The sequence below is a fragment of the Oncorhynchus kisutch genome, linkage group LG8 (genome assembly GCF_002021735.2).
Source record: "Oncorhynchus kisutch isolate 150728-3 linkage group LG8, Okis_V2, whole genome shotgun sequence".
NCBI classification, from domain to species: domain Eukaryota; kingdom Metazoa; phylum Chordata; class Actinopteri; order Salmoniformes; family Salmonidae; genus Oncorhynchus; species Oncorhynchus kisutch.
Window position 1 is genome coordinate 18191303 of NC_034181.2, and position 27704 is coordinate 18219006.

Below are 27704 nucleotides of genomic sequence, written 5' to 3' on the forward strand. Positions count from 1 at the left end.
ACCAGCATTTTGAAAAATCCCTTTAAATCAGTACTGGGTTACCTTCACACGAGGCCCATGACTGTTGTGGGGGTCATGCAGAAAAGCAGAGAGAACACCATCGTGTTCGTGAGAGTGTTATCTTTCCATAGAGTGATATAGCTTGGACACTACATCCGTTTTCAGAATGTCGCTTGGTCTGACAAACAGCACTGTAGCTCTGCCACTTTCCACTACAGATGTGGAAGGACAACATAGGCGGAAGTGGTGGATTCGCTTCAGCCATTACCACGAGCCTGTCCTCCCCAATTAAGGTGCCACCAACCTCCTGTGGTGTACAGTACAGACCTGAGTGCTGCCTGTCAATGCAATAGAATCCTACTCAGATGCATTCTGCCTACAACAAAATCTCTTGCATAAGTTAGTTTTGCATAATAAGTCTTTCATAGTTTGTTTTCTTTCTTGCATTGAAAGTGGCTAATATTTTGTTGATTAGATCACAATTCTCACATTAAAGGGAAACATTGATAAGTGTTAACTAAATGGGAAACCTCTAGTTAAGCGAAGTTCAGTCTCTTGCTTCTCTGTGCATGCTGATATTTATTTTTGCCTGGTGCGAAGGGTGTGGCTTAGAGGGAACATTGCAACTCACACATGGTTATGGGCAACAACAAAAAAGACACCTGTACTATGTCAGATATGGAGTTGAAATGCATTCAATGTTGAGTTTGCATCCCAATATTACACTTTATATTCATCACAAAAATATTTTTATCAATAGTGAAATTATGAAAAATATGAAGAACATTGAGGCCAAAGAGGGCACTTTTGGCCATTGACTGCAGGAAAGGACTACGGATTTTAAGAGCACTAATCATTGCGCTTACAGTACACACATACAGTATATACATGGATACTGGTACATACATGCACTGAACTACATGTAATTAATCATTAATGTTTTGGTTCAGGATTTCTTGCTGCTGGAGACCTTTTTTGACACGGAGAGTTAAGTTGATTTGAGAAATACATCGGGAAATGGACACAGTCAATCCTGTGTAAACCTTTTTCCATTGAAGTTTACTGAATGGTGAAAGGAGAAATGCTGTCTTTCTGCTATCTCTTCCTCTCACTCCCTCTCTTTCTCTCCTCCTTATTGTATAATCTCTCCTTTCTATTCCATCTTTCTCACCTTGCCTCTTTCCCACTTCAGCATCTGTCCCTCTTGTCTCTGTCCCAATCCCTGCTTGTCTCTATCCACTTCACTCTTTCTATCTTTCTCACTCCCTTTCTCCCCCTCCTCTTTCCTCTCAAAGCAGTGTCTTCTCCCTTCCTGTGCTGTAGCTTGTGTCCAGAGCAGATTGATTTAATTAAAGTGAGAGCTGGAGGGAAAGGTAAGGACGGTCAATATTTGTGTCTGCTGCATCCAACTGTAAACACCATAGACTGAAAGAGGAGGTGTGTGTGTGTGTGTGTGTGTGTGCGTGCCAGAATTTCCCTTCTCTGCTATTTGAATGTGTTGCCCAAATTTTTCTTCACAATGCAATAACTATTTTCCCAGGATTATGTTTAATCATTGTGTCTTAGGTAATAACAGTGGTTACATTAACAATAACAATTATTCTGAACTAAAATATAAACGCAACATGCAACAATTTCAAATATGTTTTCTGAGTTACAGTTCATATAAGGGAATCAGTCAATTGAAATACATTCATTAGGCGTAAACTATGGATTTTGCACGTCTATGAATACAGATATGCATCTGTTGGTCACAGATACCTTAAAAAATAGTTAGGGTCGTGGATCAGATGACCAGTCAGTATCTGGTGTGACCACCATTTGCCTCACACAGCACATCTCCTTCTCATAGTTGATCAGGCTGTTGATTGTGGCCTGTGGAATGTTGTCCTACTCCTCTTCAATGGCTGTGTGAAGTTGCTGGCTATTGAGGGGAACTGGAATACACTGTTGTACACATCGATCCAGAGCATCTCAAACATGCTTAATGGGTGACATGTCTGGTGAGTATGCAGTCCATGAAATAACTGGGACATTTACAGTTTCCAGGAATTGTGTACAGATCCTTGCAACATTGGGCCGTGCATTATCATGCTGAAACATGAGGTGATGGCAGCGGATGAATGGCACAACAATGGGCCTCAGGATCGCATCACGTACAGTATCTCTGTGCATTCAAATTGCCATCGATAAAATGAAATTGTGTTCATTGTCCGTAGCTTATGCCTGCCTATACCATAACAGCACCGCCACCATGGGGCACTCTGTTCACAAAGTTGATTGGTCTGTGGTTGGGAGGCCGGTTGGACGTACTGCCAAATTCACAAAAAACAACATTGAAGGTGGCTTATGGTAGAGAAATAAACATTAAATGATCTGGCAACAGCTTTGGGGGACATTCCTGCAGTCAGCATGCCAATTGCATGCTCCCTCAAAACATGAGACATCTGTGACATTGTGTTGTGGGTAAAACTGCACATTTTAAAGTGGCCTTTTGTTGTCCCCAGCTCATGGTGCATCTGTGTAACGATCATTCTGTTGAATCAGCTTCTTGATATACCAGACCTGTCAGGTGGATGTATTATCTTGGCCATGCAGAAATGTTCACTAACAGGGATGTAAACAAATTTGTGCACCACATTTGAGAGAAATAAACTTTTTGTGCGTATGGAACATTTCTGGGATCTTTTATTTCAGCTCCTGAAACCAACACTTTACATGTTGCGTTTAGATATTTGTTCAGTGTATGTTCTGCCATTCCATTCCAGACAAGGCCTCACCATTTAAGCTATTTCTGTGTCTGGCAATCCTTACCTCCAGGAATATTCACTGATAAGTTGTCATCATCCCAACCTTGGAATGCGTGGCGGTCAGTTGATCGGAGAGTTGTTTTTTCTGACACTCGATTGCCGTGTTTTTTCCGTGTATGATATGTTGGTAACATTGGCAGAATCTGGATCAATCTGAACCTTTAAGATATCGTCTTTTTTCAGTCCTTCACTTGATCCATTACTCTAAGGTTAACAATACATTACCTTGAACATGGCTGGAAATAGAAAATGGCAGGCAACAGTTTGGAGACATAATAATAAACAATGACATCCCCACACATCCCAGAAAGGCCAAATGGAATGGGAACTGAGCTGCTGTCTATTTTTAGATCACTGTTAGTATGAGTAAGCAGCAAGGTTGTTATAGTAAACTGGAGTTAAAATGAAAAACTACTGCTAAATACAGAATTTAGTAAACAAATAGAAATAAAAAGTAATGTAAAACACAAACTATATTAACCTTGGTAAGCATGCAGTTTGGGGATGAGTCTAGGGTGGGTCATAACAATTCAATAAGGCCACCCTCCAGAGCCACCAGACAGAACCACCCTCCAGAGCCACCCTCCAGAGTCACCCTCCAGAGCCACCAGACAGAACCACCAGACAGAGCCACCAGAAATGTATTTAGCTATTTCTGACTTTTGACCATAAAGCTCAATACACATAGCTTTCTTTAATGTCTAGTATGCACACTATATATACAAAAGTATGTGATATGCCTTCAAATTAGTGGATTCGGCTATTTCAGCCACACACGTTGCTGACGTGTATAAAATCGAGCACACTACCATGCAATCTCCATAGACAAACATTGGCAGTAGAATGGCCTTACTGAAGAGGTCAATGACTTTCAATGTGGCACCGTCATAGGATGCCACCTTTCCAACAAGTCAACTCGTCAAATTTCTGCCCTGCTAGAGCAACAGTAAGTGCTGTTATTGCGAACTAAAACCGTCTAGGAGCGGCTCAGCCGCGAAGTGGTAGGCCGCACAAGCTCACAGAATGGGACCGCCGAGTGCTGATGTGCGTAACGCGTAAAATCATCTTTCCTCGGTTGCAACACTCCCTACCGAGTTCCAAACTGCCTCTGGAAGCAACGTCAGCACAATAACTCTTTGTTGGAGCTTCATGAACTGGGTTTCCATGGCAGAGCAGACGCACACAAGCCTAAGCTCTCCATGCGCAATGCCAAGCGTTGGCTGGAGTGGTGTAAAGCTCACCACTATTGGACTCTGGAGCATTGGACATTTGTTCTCTACAGTAATGAATCATGCTTCACCATCTGGCAATTTGACGGACTAATCTGGGTTTGGCAGATGCCAGGAGAACGCTACCTGCCCGAACTCATAGTGCCAACTGTAAAGTTTGGTGGAGGAGGAATAATGGTCTGGCGCTGTTTTTCATGGTTTGGGCTAGGGCTCTTAGTTCCAGTGAAGGGAAATCTTAATACTATAGCAGACTATTACATTCTAGACGATTCTGTGCTTCCATCTTGGTGGAAACAGTTTGGGGAAGACCCTTTCCTGTTTCAGTATGACAATGACCCCGTGCACAAAGCGAGGTCCATACAGAAATGGTTTGTCGAGTTTGCTGTGGAAGAACTCGACAGGCCTGCACAAAGCCCTGTGACATCAACCCCATCGAACACATTTGGGATAAATTGGAACGTCGACTGCGAGCCAGGACTAATCACCCAACGTCAGTGTCCTACCTCACTAATGCTGGTGTCTGAATAGAAGCAAGTCTCCACAGAAATGTTTCAACATCTAGTGGGAATTACTACCCAGAAGAGTAGAGGCAGTTATAGCAGTAACGGAGGGACCCACTGCATATCAGTGCCCATGATTTTGCAATGACACATTTGATGAGCAAGTGTCCACATACGTTTGGACATGTAGTGTATGTGTGTTTGAGCTTGTAGCGTGCATCGCTAGTGTCTTTGAGCACTTGGAGTGTTTTTACAAGTGGGGCCAAGGCTATGAAAGGGTTGTGTGTGTCTCTCTCTGAGGAGTACAAAAGCCTTGCTATGCAGGGAATGGCAGCAGTTATCTAGGCTGTAAAACAGCTATGTGTGGTATCCTCCAACACAATGGCACTTTACTGCCTCAACGCTCACTACATTCTACCCTACCCACTCTCTCACAATCACCATGACAAACACATTAACACACAATACTAGATTCATTCGTACACAAACACACTGGCAGATAACGTTAGTATTGAAATAGGAATGTTGACATCTTTTGACAGGTCCACAAACAAAGCAGCTCATTTCATTCCAGTGTCTAAAGTATTGACAAGGTCATTAACAACCTAAGTGGTTGCTGTAATAGTGATGTGTCCAGGCCTAAACCCTGATCGGTCTACATTCAAAATACATTTCGCAGATAAAGAGCAAAGATGTACATTTACCAAGGATTCAAGAATCTTAGCAAGACAAGGACGCCTTGAAATGGGGTGGTAATTAAGATCACAAATATCCCCGCCGACACAAGAGCTGATTTCCATACTTTTTGAATATTTCCTGATAACAATCAAATAAATGGTACGTTATTACTGACCATCCTACCAATCCTCGACTTTGGCGATGTCATTTACAAAATAGCCTCCAATACCCTACTCAACAAATTGGATGCAGTCTATCACAGTGCAATCCGTTTTATCACCAAAGCCCCATATACTACCCACCATTGCGACCTGTACACTCACGTTGGCTGGCCCTCGCTTCATACTCGTCGCCAAACTCACTGGCTCCATGTCATCTACAAGACCCTGCTAGGTAAAGTCCCCCCTTATCTCAGCTCGCTGGTCACCATAGCATCTCCCACCTGTAGCACACGCTCCAGCAGGTATATCTCTCTAGTCACCCCCAAAACCAATTCTTTCTTTGGCCGCCTCTCCTTCCAGTTCTCTGCTGCCAATGACTGGAACGAACTACAAAAATCTCTGAAACTGGAAACACTTATCTCCCTCACTAGCTTTAAGCACCAACTGTCAGAGCAGCTCACAGATTACTGCACCTGTACATAGCCCACCTATAATTTAGCCCAAACAACTACCTCTTTCCCAACTGTATTTAATTTTAATTTATTTATTTATTTTGCTCCTTTGCACCCCATTATTTTTTTATTTCTACTTTGCACATTCTTCCATTGCAAAACTACCATTCCAGTATTTTACTTGCTATATTGTATTTACTTTGCCATCTTGGCCTTTTTTGCCTTTACCTCCCTTCTCACCTCATTTGCTCACATTGTATATAGACTTGTTTATAGTGCATTATTGACTGTATGTTTGTTTTTACTCCATGTGTAACTCTGTGTCGTTTTATCTGTCGAACTGCTTTGCTTTATCTTGGCCAGGTCGCAATTGTAAATGAGAACTTGTTCTCAACTTGCCTACCTGGTTAAATAAAGGTTAAAAAAAAGGCCAACAATAGTGGGTGTTGCAGACTTCAGCAGAACAGGATCCGATTGGTCAGCAACAGTTCATTTCTTGTTGTCAATTACTAGCAAAGCATCCAGGACTTATTTTTCTGTAAATAGTCTTAAAGAAAATCATTGACTATAATTCCTATTATCATTCAGCAAGTTTCCCCTATCAGCATTCAGACCATTATCAAGATAGCCCGCTGAAATAAAATGGTGATTAAATGCATCAATGATGGCATATTTCTCTGTAATGAGGCCAGTGTCTGCATTAATGTGTTGTGGGAGAGAGGAAGTAGAGCCCTTCAGGGATTAAGTTCAGAATTTAGACGGGTTCCCATTCAAATCCGAACGGTTACATAATAATCAGATTTATCCTTTGTGTTTTGTCTTAAACAATGATTCCTCAGTTGCTTATTAAAAGCTTGCCAGTCCGGGCCTAAGCCTGTGTTGCTGGCCTTGACCCGAGGATCAGCTCTTTTATGAATGACTTCTGATAATTCCGGAGTGCACCAGGCATCCGACTCACCTTTAACCCTTTGGGTTTTTTTGGAGCATGATTATCCACAATAGTATTGAAGACATCTGAATAAAGGCTGAAAGCTAAGTCAGGTTCAGGGATAGCTGAAGTACAGTCAAGGCCACTAAAATAAAGATCATGTACAAAAATCGTGTTCACTGAAGTTCCCCTTTCTGATGACATGAGGCTGACAGAAACAACTGTCTAATATCTTGGGCGAAGCCACCAGTAGAAACATATTTCTCTGATTTATTCTAACGAATACACCAATCTAGAGTTGACTTTGAAGGTTCGGACATGTAGGCTTAGTCACTAGCTGGGTTAAGTTTAGATCATTACACATGTATTTTAGATTGTCTAAAGCCTGCATTTTCCACTCATATTTTAGATCACCCAGGATAAAAACTTCTGATTTAGGAGAAGATGTTACGCACGCCTCTAGTGAGAGGGAACGCAACATCCTGCCACAACTCAACTCAACTCCCCGTGGTGTGAAAGAGGTATGGGACTGTAGGTATGGGACTAAGGATGACAAAAGGCAGAGAATTTACCGTTTACTAGGAATTTATTCCTTCACACGGAAATATGGGGAAAAGGGGCTGGACGGAACCAAAGCAAAGAAAATAAATATTGAAACCCCCTCTCCTACCTGTCTACCCACTACTTATCACCACATGGTGCACTAACCAAAATACAGGGGGTGGTCCACCCAGGTCTTACCTAGTGTGCATAGACAGAGTAGATACTACAGGTATATGTATGCCCGCGGGCCTCTTGCCTAAGCACTCCCTAGGTGCCTTCCCCCCTGGGAACAAAAGAAACAGAATATTACAAACAATTTCAATCAAAAACAGTCCTTTTGTCATAGACATACCTTAGTAGGACCGGCTACAAAATACTGGCAACAAATTATACCTCTGCGTAACACCGAAAACACAGGACATACTAGTCATCTCCCTCTGAGCATAACCCAACACAGTATATAGCCCCACACAGTATATAGCCCCACACAGTATATAGCCCCACACAGTATATAGCCCCACACAGTATATAGCCCCACACAGTATATAGCCCCACACAGTATATAGCCATCAGCCTCCTCTCAGCAATCCTCTCTTTCTGAGAACAACCAACACAGTATATATAGCTTCAGAAGGTGTCGTTAATTGAAGACCGCTGCGTCCTGACGAGGGGGCGGGGTCAGCTCTCCAATCATGAATGGGGCTGACCAATCAGCTGCTTGGGGAGAATTTCAGGAAGCAATTTCCTGCAACACACACACAAATACACAAACTACAACACAGAAACTGGGGAATGTAACAGAAGACAACAAACTATACTGAACAAAAATATAAACACAACATATAAAGTGTTGGTCATGTTTCATGAGCTGAAATAAAATATCCCAGAAATGTTCCATATGCACAAAAAGCTTATTTCTCTCAAATGTTGTGCACAAATTTGTTTTCATCCATGTTTGTGAGCATTTCTCATTTGCCAAGATAATCCATCCACCTGACAGGTGTGTCATATCATGAAGCTGATTAAACAGCATGATCATTACACAGGTACACCTTGTGCTGGGGACAATAAAAGGCCACTGTAAAATGTGCAGTTTTGTCACACAACACAATGTCACAGGTGTTTCAATGTGTGTAACACAATGTGTGCAATTTCAAAATCTAATCAAATTGTATTTGTCACATGCGACAGATGTAGACCTTACAGTGAAATGCTTACTTACAAGCCCCTAACCAACAATGCAGTTTAAAAAATATGAGTAAGAATAAGAAATAAAAGTAACAAGTAATTAAAGAGCAGCAGTAAAATAACAATAGTGAGACTATACAGGGGGGTACCGGTACAGAGTCAATGTGGGGGGCACCCCACCCCACATAGTTGAGGTAATATGTACATGTAGGTAGAGTTATTAAAGTGACTATACATAGATAATAACAGAGAGCAGCAGCGGCGTAAAAGGGGGGGAGGGAAGCAGAGAGAGCAGTCTATGACTAGAGTGGCTGGAGTCTTTGACAATTTTTAGGGCCTTCCTCTGACACCGCCTGGTATAGAGGTCCTGGATGGCAGGAGGTTTGGCCCCAGTGATGTACTGGGTCGTACGCACTACCCTCTGTAGTGCCTTGCGGTCGGATGCCGAGCAGTTGCCATAACAGGCAGTGATGCAACCAGTCAGGATGCTCTCGATGGTGCAGATGTAGAACCTTTTGAGGATCTGAGGACCCATGCCAAATCTTTTCAGTCTCCTGAGGGGGAATAGGTTTTGTCATGCCCTCTTCACGACTGTCTTAGTGTGCTTGGACCATGTTAGTTTGTTGGTGATGTGAACACCATGGAACTTGAAGCTCTCAACCTGCTCCAATATAGCCCTGTCAATGAGAATGGGTGCGTGCTCGGTCCTCCTTTTCCCGTAGTCCACAATCGTCTCCTTTATCTTGATCACGTCAAGGGAGAGGTTGTTGTCCTGGCACCACATGGCCAGGTCTCTGACCTCCTCCCTATAGGCTGTCTCGTCACTGTTGATGATTAGGCTGTAACAGTTTTCCTCCTCTTCTGAGGAGGAGTAGGATGGATCGGACCAATATGCAGCGTGGTAAGTGTTTGTCATTTTATTAAACTGAACTGAACACTACAATACAAAGTAAACAAAAAGAACAACCGAAATAGTTCTGTCTGGTAACTAATACAAAGACAGAAAACAACTACCCACAAATCATAGTGGGAAAACAGGCTGCCTAAGTATGGTTCTCAATCAGAGACAACGATAAACAGCTGCCTCTGATTGGGAACCATACCAGGCCAAACACAGAAATATAACAACATAGAACAACACATAGAATGCCCACCCCAACTCACGCCCTGAACAAACTAAAATAGAGACATAAAAAAGGAACTAAGGTCAGGACGTGACATATGCCTACCACTGTTGTGTCATCTGCAAACTTAATGATGGTGTTGGAGTCGAGCCTGGCCGTGCAGTCAGGAGTGAACGATCATAGATACATTTTTTCCCCAGAAAAAGGCTTAAAGATAATAGCTAAAATTTTGGGGTAAAGGAAATGGATTTCAGTAAACAGACAGAGAAATTATTTTTATAAGAATGGCCACTCCACCACCTCTACCCTGTCTGTCAGCTCTGAATACATTATTTCCCTCAATATTAATATGAGTCCAGAATGTCCCCAGAGATCCACATTTTAGTCATTACCAGAATGTCTGGATTCGTCTGCATAGCCCAGATCTTGATGTAATCCAGTTTAGGAAGTAAACTCCTAATGTTCAGATGCATCAACCCAAGTTCTTTACGATTTGTGACCAAGCACCTCTTTTCAGTCTTATGTAGCAACATTTGAAATTGTGTTTTTTTTATACATTGGATAAAGTACAGACTCAGAGCAAGACAATTGTATATCATACACCACAGCTGAGGAACAATGGGAAAGTAATTATACCTTGAAATTTGAAAAACTTGTAACCCCACTTTTGAGAAAATGGCCCTTCAATTATTTGGTGCACCTACTGGAGAGCTCTTCTTTGTCTATACCCATTCAGCATCATTCACACCCTCTTAAGCCTTAGCCCCACCCATCTCTTTAAGGATTCACATGTGAGGCCATGTGCTAAACAGAACGAGCAAGGTAGTGTAGTAAACAACCAAAGATTTCAAGACTAAAAGTGGTCAAAATAGTAGCCTACAATAAGGAAAAACTCCAGGTAAAATTACACTTTATCTAGTCCTTGGCCTAAATCCTAATCTTACTTTTGTGCAGGTCATGTTGTTCTTCACATTAACGTCTCTGGTAAACACACACTATATCAAATAAAGTCTATGTTTATTTGTCACATTCACAAGATACAGAAGGTGTAAGCAGCATAGAAAAATGGTTACTTGCATATTTGCATCGTAGCAATATCAAAAATAGTGGTCCAGGTAAAAATATGTTATCAATCATTTATAATTATTAGATTATGTTTTCCCAGATATACTTGTCTAAATTGATGGGTCATGTGAAATAAATGCTAACCACCCTCCAGCCACATCTAGATAAGTGGATGGGTCACTATTGTCTAGATGTACACATGTTCATGAAATACAATAGATGTCCGTAATCACTTGATGGGTCACTTGATAACTTGATGGGTCATGTGAAAGAGAGGTTAGAGGCACACCACAGCCACGTCTAGCTAACGGGATGGGGCTCTACAGAAGGCATAAATGGTACAGTGAAATTATTACTTGCATATTTGCATAGTGGCAATATATAAAATAGAAAGTGTCAATATCATTTTGTTTAAATAACAAAAAGTATCAATGCCAGTAGAGAAAGAACAAAATAATATACCGTATGTACAAAAACAATGTCAGCGATACTGGTGATAGACAAGGTAGTTATATGTGTAACTGGTATGAAATAGCTAGCTAGTTAGCGGGGTGTATTTTAAGTAAAATATACTTAAGTATCAAAAGTAAAAGTATAATAATTTCAAATCCCTTATATTAAGCAACCCTGATTGCACCATTTTCTTATTTTTTATTTATTTACGGAAAGCCAGGGGCACACTCCAACAATTCAATTCAAGGGGCTTTACTAGCATGGGAAACATACGTTAACATTGCCAAAGCAAGTGAAGTAGATAATATACAAAAGTGAAATAAACAATAAAAATGAACAGTAAACATTACACTCACAATTGTTCCAAAAGAATAAAGACATTACAAATGTCATATTATGTTTACACTCAGACATCACTTACAAACAAAGCATTTGTGTTTAGTGAGTCCGCCAGATCAGAGGCAGTAGGGATGACCGGGGATGTTCTGTTGATAAGAGCGTGAATTAGACCATTTTCCTGTCCTGCTAAGCATTCAAAATGTAAAGAGCACTTTTGGGTGTCTAGGAAAATGTATGCAGTAAGAATTACACTATTTTCTTAAAACTTCTTTGGGATCAGTGTCCCTTCCACGGGACGGTTGAGCTAATGTAGGCTAATGCAGGACATAGACATATCTGATATTGGCAGAAAGCTTAAAATCTTGTTAATCTGTTAAATCTTGTTAAACTGCACTGTCCAATTTATAGTAGCTATTACAGTGAAATAATACCATGCTATTGTTTGAGGAGAGTGCACAATTTTGAATTAGGCACATTTGGGCAGTCTTGATACAACATGTTGAACATAAATGCAATGGTTCATTGGATCAGTCTAAAACTTTGCACATACACTGATGCCATCTGGTGTCCAAAATCTAAATTACACCTGGGCTGGAATAATACATTATGGCCTTTCTCTTGCATTTCAAAGATGATGGTACAGAAAAATACAAAAGAATGGGTTTTTTTTTCTTTTAATGATCTTTTACCAGATCTATTGTGTTATATTCTACTACATTCATTTCACATTACCATAAACTTCAAAGTGTATGCATATCCTTGCTCCAGGGCCTGAGCTACATGGCAGTTAGATTTGGGTATGTCATTTTAGGCAAATAAAAATTTAAAAAAAGGGGCTAATCCTTAACAGGTTTTTAAGGAATCTAGTGAAGTAAAAGTGAAAGTAGTCAAAAATATACATGGTAAAGTAAAATACAGATACCCAAAAAAAACATCTTAAGTAGTACTTTAAAGTGTTTTTACTTAAGTACTTTACAGCACTGGTAGTAGGTACCAGGCTCACTGGTTTGAATGTCAAGAACAGCAGCGATGCTGTGTTTTTCACTCTCAACAGTTTGCTATGTTTATCAAGAATAGTCCACCACCCGATTGACATCCAGCTAACTTGACACAACTGTGGGAGTCAACATGGGCCAGCATCCCTGTGGAACGCTTTCGACACCTTGTAAAGTGCATTCCCTGACAAATTGAGGCTGTTCTGAATGCCAAAGTGGGTGCCACTACATTATTAGGAAGGTGTTCCTTGTTTTGTACACTTGGTGTGTTGGTCTCCAGCATTATTAAGCTATGTGAAAAATACATAAACTTACAGTGCAGTAAAACCGGGGTTTAAGTTGTTAGAATGTCAGCTTCTATTGCAGTGACCCACCTTCCTGGACAGGTGAGTTTAAATGGGTATAATGGTTTAAAGTGAGTCCAGGGGTTAAATACCAGGCGTTAAAATGTCAGCGGGAGTACGAGTGGATAAAATCACAAAATGATCGAGGTATACTACAGTGTGTAGTATAGTATTCTACAACCGTGTGTAGTATAGTAATCTACAGTTTACTACATAATTATATAGTAAATACTGCAGCATTCTATTGTAAACTGTAGCATTTTTTATGTGTGTTTGTGAATACCTTGAGTGTGTGCGTGTGTGTTTGTGGGCGTTAGTGACTTAGTCCTATATGACGCTCTACACACCGCTTTACGTAATGAGGGGATTTTGCCTCTCCTCCATCTCCTCCTCTAATTTCTTCCTTCCTCTTCTTTCTCATTGTTGCTCTCATCCTCTTCTTCCTTCTCCTCCTCCTCTCTCTCATTCCTGTCTCTCCGAAGTCAAGCCGTGAGTTTTTGTCAGAAAGGAACAAGTGATCTATCTCACTCCTTTCCTCTTTCTCTCTCTCTCCCTCCCCTTCCATCTCTCTCGCTCTCTCTCCCTCTCTCTCTCCCTCCCTCTCCCTCTCTCCCTCCCTCTGCTCAACATTCCTCTTTCTCCTGTTCGATCACCCCTCTCTCTCTCTCTCTCTCTCTCTCTCTCTCTCTCTCTCTCTTTCTCTGGTTCACACCCTCCTCTCCTCTCCCGATCAGTCTCTATGTGAAGGGAGTTCCGTATGGTTACAGACTCGGCTAGTGGAAGAAGTCAAAGCAAGGTAGGGGAACACACCTCCCCCTCTCTCTTTTCCTCTCTATTTCTTCCCCTATCTCTAGTTCACTCTTTCTTTCCCTCTGTCATGCGTCTTTGAGAAACTCAGAGATTAAGTTGTTTCCTCAGCTGTTTGAAAGACATTCTCACACTCTCTCCGCTCAGTTTATTCTCCCTCTCTCTCTCTCCCTATTGCTATTCAGCCCTTTTCACTGTCTTTCTCTCTCTCCCACTTGCTCACTCTATCTCTGTCTCTCTTAGTCACCATGCATACATCTGCTGCATGTTATGAGGTGGTGTCTACTGTAGTATAATGAGGGGTCAAACCCTGTCTTTATTACAAAGTAATTTGTGATTGTGGTTTGGGTTAAATAGAGATTGTCTGTGATACAGATAGCTATACTGTTGCGTGTGTATGAAAGAGTGTGAGAGACAGAGAGGTGTAGAGAGGAAGATCTGGATTTTTATCTGGTTCTCTTACAGACAGAGCACTCCTTACTGAAGGAAAAACGAAATAACTGTCGAAAAAATGTGTCAGTAGGTGTGTATGTGCGCGTTCTGGCGTGTGTGTGTGCGCATGCACTATGAGATTCTGATAGAAATAGCTGGCAGTGTGGTAGTTTTAGGTGCTCTTGTCTAAGGCAGTGTGGAAGTTTTTTGGTGTTCTTGTCTAATGCAGTGTGGTAGTATTTGGGTGCTCTTGTCTATGGCAGTGTGGTAGTATTTGGGTGCTCTTGTCTATGGCAGTGTGGTAGTATTTAGGTGCTCTTGTCTAAAGCAGTGTGATAGTTTTTAGGTGCTGTTGTCTAAGGCAGTGTGGTAGTATTTAGGTGCTCTTGTCTCAAGCAGTGTGGTAGTTTTAGGTGCTCTTGTGTAAGGCAGTGTGGTAGTATTTAGGTGCTCTTATCTAAGGCAGTGTGGTAGTATAGCCATGATGTGACCACACTCTGTAGGGACTGATAGGGTTACTTCTGCGGCAAGGCCGTCTCGCTGTGTGGCTATACCTCCACCGCTGACTCGCTGTTGGGGCTTGCTTGTAATCAGCCGTGTAGATGTCTGTGTTTGTGTGTGCATGCGTGCAAGTCTGTGTGTTTGTGTGTGTGTGTGTCTTTCCACTTAAGCAATGGAAAGTGCGTCTAAAATCTGTTTATAGGTACTAACTCATATTAGACGTGTGCTACTTTTTCCCCTCCCTCCCTCCCTCCCTCCCTCCCTCCCTCATTCCCTGGGCAGGTAGTAAAATGGATTGGTGTCAGTCCGAGCGATGGAAAGGGCAGAAAGTGGAAGAGAACAGATCCCAAAGAGAACTTCAAAGAGGTAGGAGCCCCTTTAAATAGACCTCTATCTCAAGCTCGCATAGTCTCAGTGTGTTCTGTCTGTCAGACACACTGCTTCCTAGTGGACTCTCTATCTAAGGCTGTCTGCTCTCTCTCTCTTTCTCTCTCTTTCTCTGTCCCTCTCTCTGTGCATTTGTACATGCGAACATGTGTGCATGTCTTTTCCTAATCTAAATGTCACTGGGTTTTGGGCCAAGGTCAGATATCAGGGTCAGGGATTAGAGCTCAGAGATTAGCTGAGGTCAGATTGCGTGTTAATTAGGAATTCCCCAAGGACAACACACAAACACCTGCATCACTAATGAGCAAGAACCAATCTATTACCCACCGATGGTTAGGAACCTTCAGCCTATATTTCCTGCCTGAGATAATGAACCTCATGGGTTAGCTGCTACTGACCATTTTAAATGGAGGCTGTAGCTTGTCACAATATAGTATAAAACAATATATTTTAAAAACTTGTAGCCAAGGTTGTCCTGAAAAGAAAATGGTAAAACTCTTCATTGTGAGGCTAAATACACTCAGTGTACAAAACATTATGAACACCTGCTCTTTCCATGACAGACTGACCAGGTGAATCCAGATTAAAACTATGATCACTTATTGATGTCACCTATTAAATCCACTTCAATCAGTGTAGATGAAGGGGAGGAGACAGGTTAAAGAAGGATTTTTAAGCCTTGAGACAATTGAGACATGGATTGGGTATGTGTGGAATTCAGAAGGTGAATGGGCAAGACAAAACATGTGCCTTTGAACGGGGTATGATAGTAGGTACCAGGTGCACTGGTTTGAGTGTGTCAAGAACTGCAATGCTGCTGGGTCAATAGTTTCCTGTGTGTGTCAAGAATGTTCCACCACCCAGAGGACATCCAGCCAACTTGACACAACTGTGGGAAGCATTGGAGTCAACATGGGCCAGCATCCCTGTGGAACACTTTTGACACCTTGTAGAGACCATTCCCTGACAAATTGAGGCTGTTCTGAGGGCAAAAGTAAGTGCAACTTAATAGTAGGAAGGTGTTCCTAATGTTTTGTACACTCAGTGTTTGTCAACGTGTGTCAAATTTGTACGTTGTAAGTTAAAGGCACTTTGTGTGTGTAATTAGTTCCACAGCCATTTGTGCAGGTAAAATGCCCGAATAATCATTTCTAGTTGAATGAACATATGAGACCATTTGAGCAAACACATGATTTTCAGTTGATTGAATTTCTGCCTAGGTTTTCTCATGTTGGAGCTAATGTTGGGCCAACTAAAAATGTTAAGTTCAGGTAGCACTTTGACTGAAAAGTTGAGTAAACAAAAAAGAAGCTGTGGAACCAGTTAATTAATAATATTTACAGTTGAAGACGGAAGTTTACATACACTTAGGTTGGAGTCATTAAAACTCGTTTTTCAACCACTCCACAAATTTCTTGTTAACAAACTATAGTTTTGGCAAGTCAGTTAGGACATCTACTTTGTGCATGACACAAGTCATTTTTCCAACAATTGAGTTCCTGTATGTTGTTATGATCACACCACGACTTGTTAATCAGTGCATGCACAAAGTGACTGGTGTGTTTACGGACATATTCAATCAATCCCTATCCCAGTCTGCTGTTCCCACATGCTTCAAGAGGGCCACCATTGTTCCTGTTCCCAAGAAAGCTAAGATACCTGAGCTAAACGACTATCGCCTACTCACTTCCGTCGTTATGAAGTACTTTGAGAGACTAGTCAAGGATCATATCACCTCCACCCTACCTGACACCCTAGACACACTCCAATTTGCTTACCTCCCCAATAGGTCCACAGACGACACAATCGCAATCACACAGCCCTAACCCATCTGGACAAGCGGAATACCTATGTAAGAATGCTGTTCATCGACTACAGCTCAGCATTTAACACCATAGTACCCTCCAAACTCGTCATTAAGCCCGAGACCCTGGGTCTTGACTCCCCCCTTTGCAACTGGGTCCTGGACTTTCTGACGGGCCGCCCCCAGGTGGTGAGGGTAGGAAATAACATCTCCACCCCGTGTGTGAAAGGAGTGTGCAAGGAGTCCTACAAACCTGACTCAGTTACACCAGCTTTGTCAGGAGGATTGGGCCAAAATTCACCCAACTTATTGTGGGAAGCTTGTAAAAGGCTACGAGAAACATTTGGCCCAAGTTAAACAATTTAAAGGCAATGCTACCAAATACTAATTGAGTGTATGTAAACTTCTGACCCACTGGGAATGCGATGAAAGAAATAAAAGCTGAAATAAATAATTCTCTCTAGTATTATTATTCTGACATTTAGAATTCCATAAAGTGGTGATCCTATCTGATCTAAGAAACAGAAATTTTACTAGATGTCATGAATTGTGAAAAACTGAGATTAAATATATTTGGCTAAGGTGTATGTAAACTTCCGACTTCAACTGTAGTTGAAACAACTAGATCTGTATTTTTTACAGTGTACACTGAGGGGCAGCAAAATGGTCTCTTCCTGTGGGAGGGAGAGTGTGGAAATCAGGCCCCATGAAAGAATAGCCAATTACTGCCTGCTTGGCAATGCACCTCAGCCCACCCCACCCCTTTCCACCTCCCTCCTCAGGCCTCTTCCCTGTGGCCCATCATCGCTGCCTCCCTCTCTCTATCTCTTTGTTTATGTGTACAGAGGGAGCCCCTGGATGGGGCCAGGTGTATTTAATATTAGTCCTTCATGTACTTCAAACGCGCCTGCCCCCATACTCCATCCTCTCCTCCCCCCATTTGTCTGTCACATGTTTATAAATCACCAAGCAGACCGGCTCTGAGAAACAGAGGATGATAGGAGAGATGGAGAGGGGAAGGAGGGGAGAATAAAGGTAGAGGAGCAAGAAGTGTAGAGAAGACAGGGGATGAAAGATGGGGAGAGGTGATATTAGAGAGGGTGGTCGGGAGAAAAGAGAAAGGTGAAGGGGCAGAGAAGATAGGAGAGGAGAAGACAGTGGAGAGGAGAGAAGGGGTGAGAGAGAAGTGCTTGGATGGTAGTGGAGTAGGAGGAGAAAAGGAGGAGAAAATATTTGACTTGAGGATGACGACAAAAGATGAGAGACGAGAATGGAAGAGACAAGATGAGATGAGACAATTGGATGTCTATCCATGTCCTGCTAGAGGTAACAGTGAGCTCTATTACCATCAAGTAGGGTAGGGCTTTGCTAGGGAGTTGTGGACATAGGTTGTAGACAGGGGTGGTGGATGGATGGAATCCCATGACTCCAGATCAGAAGGTTGTGTGTTTGATCCCAGTGGTCTACACTTGTTTTGTATTTTTTTATTTTAACCCTATTCCAAACCATAACCCTTACCTTAACCATTCAGAATGAGTGCCTACATGTAATGTTTTAACCATATCCAAAACCAGAACCCTTAATTTGGAGCTGCTTCACAATTTGACATTTTTAGAAATGGAATGATACTGAGCAGGAGGAGTCAACCCAGGGAGTCAAAAAACTTTGGAGCAACTTAGAAATTTTACATTTGAAGAAATGTGGAAAAGTGTCTAATTCTGTAGTGAGAGCTTGTTGATTACATCATAGATGACTGGTGTACACACACACACACACACACACACACACACACACACACACACACACACACACACACACACACACACACACACACACACACACACACACAGAGCGTATAGAGAGAGGCCTTAAATGAGGGTTGCTTTAATAGAGCCAGAATGTATTACCTCTTTCCTTGCTTTTATGTGCCGTGGGTGCGTGTGTGTGTGTGCGTGTGTGTGTGCGTGTGTGTGTGTGTGTGTGCATGTGTGTGTGTGTGTGCGTGCGTGTGTGTGCATACATGTGTGTGTACTTATATATGTGTTTGTGTGTCTGTTTCTGTCTGTATGTGTCGGTGTGGGTGTGTGTATCAGGGGTCTGCTGAAGGATATTAGTCATGCTCTCATGGTAATGGGCCTAATTTTGTTCTCATTTTCATCTGTGGTCGGTGTAATGAGGGTCTGTCTGCCCCTGCTAACCAGCCCAGGAAGCCCTGTAGGCAAAGGCAGTCTGGGTCCGGCGGGCAGCGGCTTCTTTGGTCGTCATCCCAGTCACAAACATTCTCCAGATGCTGTGCAGGATTTTGTGCTAGCCCAACACTAAAACACCTGACTCAACTTATAGACGGATAGATTATAATCACCAAGCCGTTGATTAGTGAAATCAGGTGTGTGAGAGCTGGGCTGGAACAAAAGCCTGCATCCCATGATGTTCTGTTTTGCTTGTCTGTGGAGCCTCTCTTTGCTGTACACTGCATGGGGAAAAGGGGGAAAAGGGTGAAATGCGTCTCCAAGCAGCACAATATCACACAATATCACCTGATTCACACCAAGGTGACGGCATGTCCTATAACTCACATCACTAATCACAGTTTATAGGTTGCCATAGCAACAGGCACAACGCATATCGGTCCCCTCCCTCGGCTGCCTCCTGAAGTCAAGTCTGCTACTCTCTGTTCATCATATATGCACAGTCACTTTAACGATACCTACATGTACAGTGGGGCAAAAAAGTATTTACCTATGAAGAAAATTACAGGCCTCTCTCATCTTTTTAAGTGGGAGAACTTGCACAATTTGTGGCTGACTAAATACTTTTTTGCCCCACTGTACATACTATCTCAATAAGCCTTGACACACCGGCGCTCCCGGAATCACCCTTCACTCCGGCGCTGCCAGAATCGCCCTTCCATTCGGGGCCCTCTGCTAGGGTTCCCAGTCCGAGGTCGGCGGCGAGGGTCGCTGCTCCCAAGGCGCCACTTAAATGGGCCGAGACTATGATGGAGTGGCGTCCACGTCCCATGCCAGAGCCGCCACCGCGGACAGACGCCCACCCAAACCCTCCCCTATAGGTTCAGGTTTTGCGGCCGGAGTCAGCACCTTTTTTGGGGGGGGTACTGTCACGTTCTGACCTTAGTTCTTGTGTTATGTCTTTGTTTTAGTATGGTGAGGGTGTGAGTTGGGTGGGTAGTCTATGTTCTTTTTTCTATGTTGTGGTTTTGTTTTGGCCTGGTATGGTATGGTTCTTAATCAGAGGCAGGTGTCGTTCGTCGTCTCTGATTGAGAATCATACTTAGGTAGCCTTTTCCCACCTGTGTGGGGTGGGTGATTGTTATGTGTATCTCACCTTACAGAACTGTTTCGTTTCGTTCTTCCTTCACTGACATAAGAAGCGTGCTTAGCCGGTTTAAATTACCCTGAAGTTGTAGACATGCGCCCCACAATTAAGAGAAACTGACTGTTATCAGAAATCAGTCCGTAGATCAGCATGTTTCTCCACGATCTTATCATTTTGTCAGCTGAGCACAGCAGCTGACTGAGGAGGCTACTGCAATGACTTGTGGGGGAAGAACAGCTGCTTTAGCAAATCTCATAATGTAAGCGTTAGCACTACTAGCTACAGTAGCTTGCTAGCTAGCTATTGTTGGAAGATTCAACATTGTGTGCAGCACTAAGTAGGTAGCTGGTTGGTTAGCAGTATCGTTTCAGTCAAAATGCTTTCAGTGACTGGCTCAATATTCAGCAAATTTATGCTAGCTTTCGTGCCCGTAATCAAACTTCAGAAATACAGCTAATTGAAGCACAATAATCCTTAGCTAGATGTAAAATGGGGCAACTAAGATTTACTCATCAAAAAACATACATTGTTTTAGCTTAGATTAATTCAGACAGTTTTGAAGCGGAAATTGACGATTTCACTTAGGGAATATTTTCAGAATGCTACAGCAGCCCATTGTAGCCTGACAACTTTTGAACTATCCCATGGCTATTTGGGAGATACGAGACAGAACAGTGCTGGTGGAATCGAGTCAATAAGTCAATATTACTGCATATACTGTATCTTGTAGAGGGAAGGTCAAACATCTATGTGTATGTCTGAAAGACAAAGACTAAATCTATTACTAGACATGTTGACCTCTGCATTACCAGACAGTGGATTATCAGACTGGTCTCTGATGGCGTGAGGTAAAGAATTAAAGAATTACAACTTCAGTGGCATGAGGTACGTCCTAACCTTGTCCTTGGTTGATAGACAGGTTGTGGTATGTGGCATGTTGCGTGCCTGCCTCTGTGATCCCATGTTGCGTTTCCATGTACACACAGTAGTCTCCAGACTGCACTGTGACACACCTGACCAGAGCATGTGAAGTGTTACGGTTAGGAGGAGAGGGGGTACACCACCATAAAGTCATGAGAATTATATTATACGCATGCACACACACACACACACACACACACACACACACACACACACACACACACACACACACACACACACACACACACACACACACACACACACACACACCCTTGCACACACAACCACAAAAGAGTGGATTATCACATTCCACCAAACACTCCAGAGGGAAGGATTCCTCTCAGCTTAGATTCATGAGGTTCAGAGCGAGAGAGAAACAAAGAAAGAGAGAATACTACATTTCTTGCCATTGCAAGTAAAGTGGAATACACCCACCTTATTAAACATATCAACTCGTCTTTCAGCTCCTCTATACACAGAGCTTTATGGAAACAGATGTCTGTCTTGCCTCTCCTTTTAGTTGTCTCTTTCCATTGTAGCAGTGGCCAAAACACTGGCCCATTAACTAGAGAAAACTGTTGTATGAGAAAGAGGGACGGACATGTTTCCCTAATGTTTAAACAACGTCTGTTTCACTCACCTCTCATATATATAATACTGCTAACCAATAAGCATCTGTTGATTTGACAAAACAATTGATTCCCATTCAAAATCCTATTTTCACTAAACCCTAACCGTCACCTTAACCTTAACCCTAACCGTAACCTTTACCCCTAACCCTAACCCCAATTCTAACCCTAACCTTAATTCTAACCCTAACCCTCAACCTAACCCCTAAGCCTAAAATAGCCTTTTTTATTGTAGGGACCAGTGAATTTGTCAGAATTGTCCCTGTTTTACTAGGCTTGTGAGATATTCTGGTCCCCACAAGGATAATAAAACCAAAAACACAAACGTACACACACAAACTGTATTCAAACTGTGTAGACGTATGCTTTATGTAAGCTGGTACTTGGCACTACACTTTCCTCGTCATCACACTTCAGTTTTACTGTAAAGTTATTTTAAGGAAGATCATGAGTGTAAAAGGCATAGTATAACTGTATGGGAAGGAAAGGTTCAGGATTTTATAGTAGGACAGACAGTGAGAAGAAAGTAGGATGTAGACACAGATTTGAAGAGACCCAGAAAGAGAAAGAGAAAGAGAAAGAGGGACATGGAGAGAGTGAGATGGATAGAGAGAGAGAGAGAAATAGACAGAGAGCTAGATTGAGATATAGAGATAGAGAGAGAGAGAGGGAAAGAGAGATATAGACAGAGAGAGCTAGAGCTAGACAGAGAGAGATAGATATAGAGCAAATCATGAGAAAACAAAAAGAAAATTACTTGACACATTGGAAATAATTTTTTAAAAACAGAGCAAGCTAGAATGCTATTTGGCCCTAAACAGAGAGTACACAGTGGCAGAATACCTGGCCACTGTGACTGACCCAAACTTAAGGAAAGCTTTGACTATGTACAGACTCAATGAGCATAGCCTTGCTATTGAGAAAGGCCGCCGTAGGCAGACATGGCTCTCAAGAGAAGACAGGCTATGTGCACACTGCCCACAAAATGAGGCGGAAACTGAGCTGCACTTCCTAACCTCCTGCCCAATGTATGACCATATTAGAGATAAAACCCTAACCCTCAGATTACACAGATCCACAAAGAATTCGAAAACAAACCCAATTTTGATAAACTCCCATATCTACTGGGTGAAATTCCACAGTGTGCCATCACAGCAGCAAGATTTGTGACCTGTTGCCACAAGAAAAGGGCAACCAGTGAAGAACAAACACCATTGTAAATACAACCCATATTTATGCTTATTTATTTTCCCTTATGTATTTTAACCATTTGTACATTGTTACAACACTGTAAATATACATAACATGACATTTGGAATGTCTTTATTGTTTTGAAACTTCTGTATGTGTAATGTTTACTGTTAATTTGTATTGTTTATTTCACTTTTGTCAGGCCTACAAACCTGACTCAGTTACACCAGCTCTGTCAGGAGGAATGGGCCAAAATTCACCCAACTTATTGTGGGAAGCTTGTGGAAGGCTACGCAAAACGTGTTTCCCATGCCAATAAAGCCCCTTGAATTGAATATAGACAGAGAGAGACAGAGAGAGCTAGAGCTAGACAGAGAGCTAGAGATAGACAGAGAGAGATTGATATAGACAGAGAGAGAGAGAGATAGACAGAGAGAGATAGATAGATAGATAGATAGATAGATAGATAGATAGATAGATAGATAGATAGATAGATAGATAGATAGATAGATAGATAGATAGATAGATAGATAGATAGATAGATAGATAGATAGATAGATAGAGACAGAGAGAGACAGAGAGCTAGACAGAGAGCTAGAGATAGACAGAGAGAGATTGATATAGACAGAGAGAGATAGATAGACAGAGAGAGAGAGAAATAAACAGAGAGAGATATAGACAGAGAGAGATATAGACAGAGAGAGCTAGACAGAGATAGATAAATAGATAGATAGATAGATAGATAGAGACAGAGAGAGACAGAGAGAGACAGAGAGAGACAGAGAGAGCTAGAGCTAGACAGGGAGAGATAGAGATAGACAGAGAGAGATAGAGAGATTACACTTTACACTTCTGTGAGTGTATTCACACTTCTGTGAGTGTATTCACACTTCTGTGAGTGTATTCACACTTCTGTGAGTGTAATGTTTACTTTTCATTTTTATTGTTTATTTCACTTTTGTATATTATCTACCTCACTTGCATTGGCAAAGTTAACATATGTTTCCCATGCCAATAAAGACCCTTGAATTGAATTGAGAGTGAGATAGACAGACAGAGAGAGACAGACAGACAGACAGACAGACAGAGAGAGACAGACAGACAGACAGAGAGAGATAGATGTACAGTTGAAGTTGGAAGACCAGGTTGGAGTCATTAAAACAAATTTTTCAACCACTCCACAAATTTCTTGTTAACAAACTATAGTTTTGGCAAGTCAGTTAGGACATCTACTTTGTGCATGACACAAGTCATTTGTCCAACAATTGTTTACAGACAGATTATTTATCTTATAACTCACTGTATCACAATTCCAGTGGGTTAGAAGTTTACATACACTAAGTTGACTGTGCCTTTAAGCAGCTTGGAAAATTCCAGAAAATGATGTCATGGCTTTTGAAGCTTTTGATAGGCTAATTGACGTAATTTGAGTCAGTTGAAGGTGTACCTGTGGATGTATTTCAAGGCCTACCTTCAAACTCAGTGCCTCTTTGCTTGACATCATGGGAAAGTAAAAAGAAATCAGCCAAGACCTCAGAAGAAAATAGACCTCCACAAGTCTGGTTCATCCTTGGGAGCAATTTCCAAATACCTGAAGGTACCACGTTCATCTGTACAAACAATAGTACGCAAGTATAAACACCATGGGACCATGCAGCCGCCATACCGCTCAGGAAGGAGACGCGTTTTATTCTGTCTCAATGAGATGAACGTACCTTGGTGCGAAAAGTACAAATCAACCCCAGAACAACAACAAAGGACCTTGAAGATGCTGGAGGAAATAGGTACAAATAGGCAAGTATCTATATCCACAGTAAAAATTATACATCAACTGTATGTCTACATCGACATAACCTGAAAGGCCGCTCAGCAAGGAAGAAGCCACTGCTCCAAAGCCACCATAAAAAAGCCAGACTACAGTTTGCAGCTGCACAAGCGGACAAAGAACATACTTTTTGGAGAAATGTCCTTTGGTCTAATGAAACCGAAATAGAACTGTTTGGCCATAATGACCATTGTTATGTCTGGAGGAAAAAGGGGGAGGCTTGCAAGCCGAAGAACACCATCCCAGCCGTGAAGCACGGGGGTGGCAGCATCATGTTGTGGGGGTGCTTTGCTGCAGGAGGGACTGGTGCACTTCACAAAATAGATGGCATCATGAGTAGGACAATTATGTGGATATATTGAAGCAACACCTCAAGATATCAGTCAGGAAGTTCCAAACTTCCAAAGCTGTGGCAAAATGGCTTAAGGATAACAAAGTCAAGGTATTGGAGTGGCCATCACAAAGCCCTGACCTCAATCCTATAGAACATTTGTGGGCAGAACTGTAAAAGCATGTGTGAGCAAGGAGGCCTACAAACCTGACTCAGTTACACCAGCTCTGTCAGGAGGAATGGGCCAAAATTCACCCAACTTATTGTGGGAAGCTTGTGGAAGGCTAGGCGAAACGTTTGACCCAAGTTAAACAATTTAAAGGCAATGCTACCAAATACTAATTGAGTGTATGTAAACGTCTGACCCACTGGGAATGTGATGAAAGAAAGAAAAGCTGAAATAAATAATTCTCTCTACTATTATTCTGACATTTCACAATCTTAAAATAAAATGGTGATCCTTACTGACCTAAGACAGAGCATTTTTTACTAGGATTAAATGTCAGGAATTGTGAAACGGGGTTTAAATGTATTTGCCTGAGGTGTATGTAAACTTCTGACTTCAACTGTAGGTAGCTACCTATCTGTGGTGTATTTGTCTCATTCATCACTCTTCTGTAGGTCTGTTTCCAGGGTCATTTGAATCTTACTACCTGTCTCATCACTGTGTGTGTGTGTGTGTGTGTGTGTGTGTGTGTGTGTGTGTGTGTGTGTGTGTGTGTGTGTGTGTGTGTGTGTGTGTGTGTGTGTGTGTGTGTGTGTGTGTGTGTGCCTACGGGACTCCTGTAGTGATGTGTGCCCATCCTGACGAGTCATTTAACGGCAGGCAGAGTCGCTCAGTAAAGTGCCACTTTGTGCTTTACGACTCTCCAAGGACAACACACACACACACACACACACACACACACACACACACACACACACACACACACACACACACACACACACACACACAGAGAGAGCAAGAGAAAATGCAGAAACATTTCACTGTCATTAAAATGCAGCTGTGTTAGTCTTTCCACCACACCTGGAAAACACATCAGAGAGAAACAGACAGACAGACAGACAGACAGACACACACACACACACACACACACACACACACACACACACACACACACACACACACACACACACACACACACACACACACACACACACACACACACACACTGAGGTAACATGTGGGTCTATCCAACAGCTCACTCACAAGAATTCATACCAAACACCAACTGACAAATATGCCATTGTACTGTATATAGGACAGAGAGTGGTTGGGTAAATGACATGGTGTGTTTTGATAGAGTGGTTGGGTAAATAACCTGGTGTGTTTTGATAGAGTGGTTGGGTAAATGACATGGTGTGTTTTGATAGAGTGGTTGGGTAAATGACATGGTGTGTTTTGATATAGTGGTTGGGTAAATGACGTGGTGTGTTTTGATAGAGTGGTTGGGTAAATGATGTGGTGTGTTTTGATAGAGTGGTTGGGTAAATAACGTGGTGTGTTTTGATAGAGTGGTTGGGTAAATAACGTGGTGTGTTTTGATAGAGTGGTTGGGTAAATAACGTGGTGTGTTTTGATAGAGTGGTTGGGTAAATAACGTGGTGTGTTTCGATAGAGTGGTTGGGTAAATAACGTGGTGTGTTTTGATAGAGTGGTTGGGTAAATGACGTGGTGTGTTTTGATAGAATGGTTAGGTAAATGATGTGGTGTGTTTTGATAGAGTGGTTCGGTAAAATTACGTGGTGTGTTTTGATGGAGTGGTTGGGTAAATGACGTGGTGTGTTTTGATAGATTGGTTGGGTAAATGACGTGGTGTGTTTTGATGGAGTGGTTGGGTAAATGACGTGGTGTGTTTTGATAGAGTGGTTCGGTAAATGACGTGGTGTGTTTTGATAGAGTGGATAGGTAAATGATGTGGTGTGTTTTGATGGAGTGGTTAGGTAAATGACGTGGTGTGTTTTGATGGAGTGGTTGGGTAAATTACGTGGATTGTTTTGAGTCAAACATGACGGAGAGTAAGACAGGGGAACAGATTTCAAAACGGAAACGTGACTCTTCTACAGACACAGACGATTTAATATTTTCACCACAGGGAATGGTAAAGGTCGAAACCGATATGTTAAAATCAATAAATGACAAACTATACTTGAATTAGGTAGTAAGGATATAAAAGAGTTGAAGGCAAGCCTTGAGATGAGTGATGAAAAAGCTGCGACATTGGAGAAGGAAACACACAAGCTAAAAGGGACAGTCAATAAGATTGAAACCGAAATGAATTTAATTAAAAAGGAGAACACTGTTCTGAGGGAAGCCTTACTGGACATACAAACTAGATCAATGAGAGAGAATCTGGTACTTACAGGTATCCAGGAGAAAGAAGGGGAAGTTCCTTAATCTGTAGTTAGAGAGTTCCTCCTTCCAGCGCTTCAGATCCCACGTGAAGTTATCGACAAAATCCAACTCGAACGTGTACACTGCTTCGGACAGAGAGGCCAAAAGTATGAACGCCCAATCGTTGCCAAATTTGCTTCATTTAATGATAAAATAATGGCTAAAAGCCTGGGTAAAAGACTTGCTGGGACCAGAATTGGCATGAATGATCAATTTGCAGAACGGCGCAAAGTTCCATATCCAATTTTCAAAGAAAATAGATTAAAAGCGAAACGAGTAGCTCTCGTTGTTAATAAACTATATATTGATAACCAGTTTTTCAGAGACACAAAGACT

At 42.0% G+C, this 27704-nt stretch overlaps 1 long non-coding RNA gene across 1 annotated transcript in view; it reads left to right on the forward strand.

The window, feature by feature from the left end:
* Window positions 1-13447: 13447 nt before the first annotated feature.
* The window catches only part of LOC109895149 (uncharacterized), a 49611-nt gene continuing 35354 nt past the window's right edge, over window positions 13448-27704 (forward strand). Inside the window, exons 1-2 of the long non-coding RNA XR_002255949.2 lie at window positions 13448-13605; window positions 14832-14915. This is a non-coding gene — a long non-coding RNA (uncharacterized LOC109895149). The remainder of the gene's footprint in view (window positions 13606-14831; window positions 14916-27704) is intronic.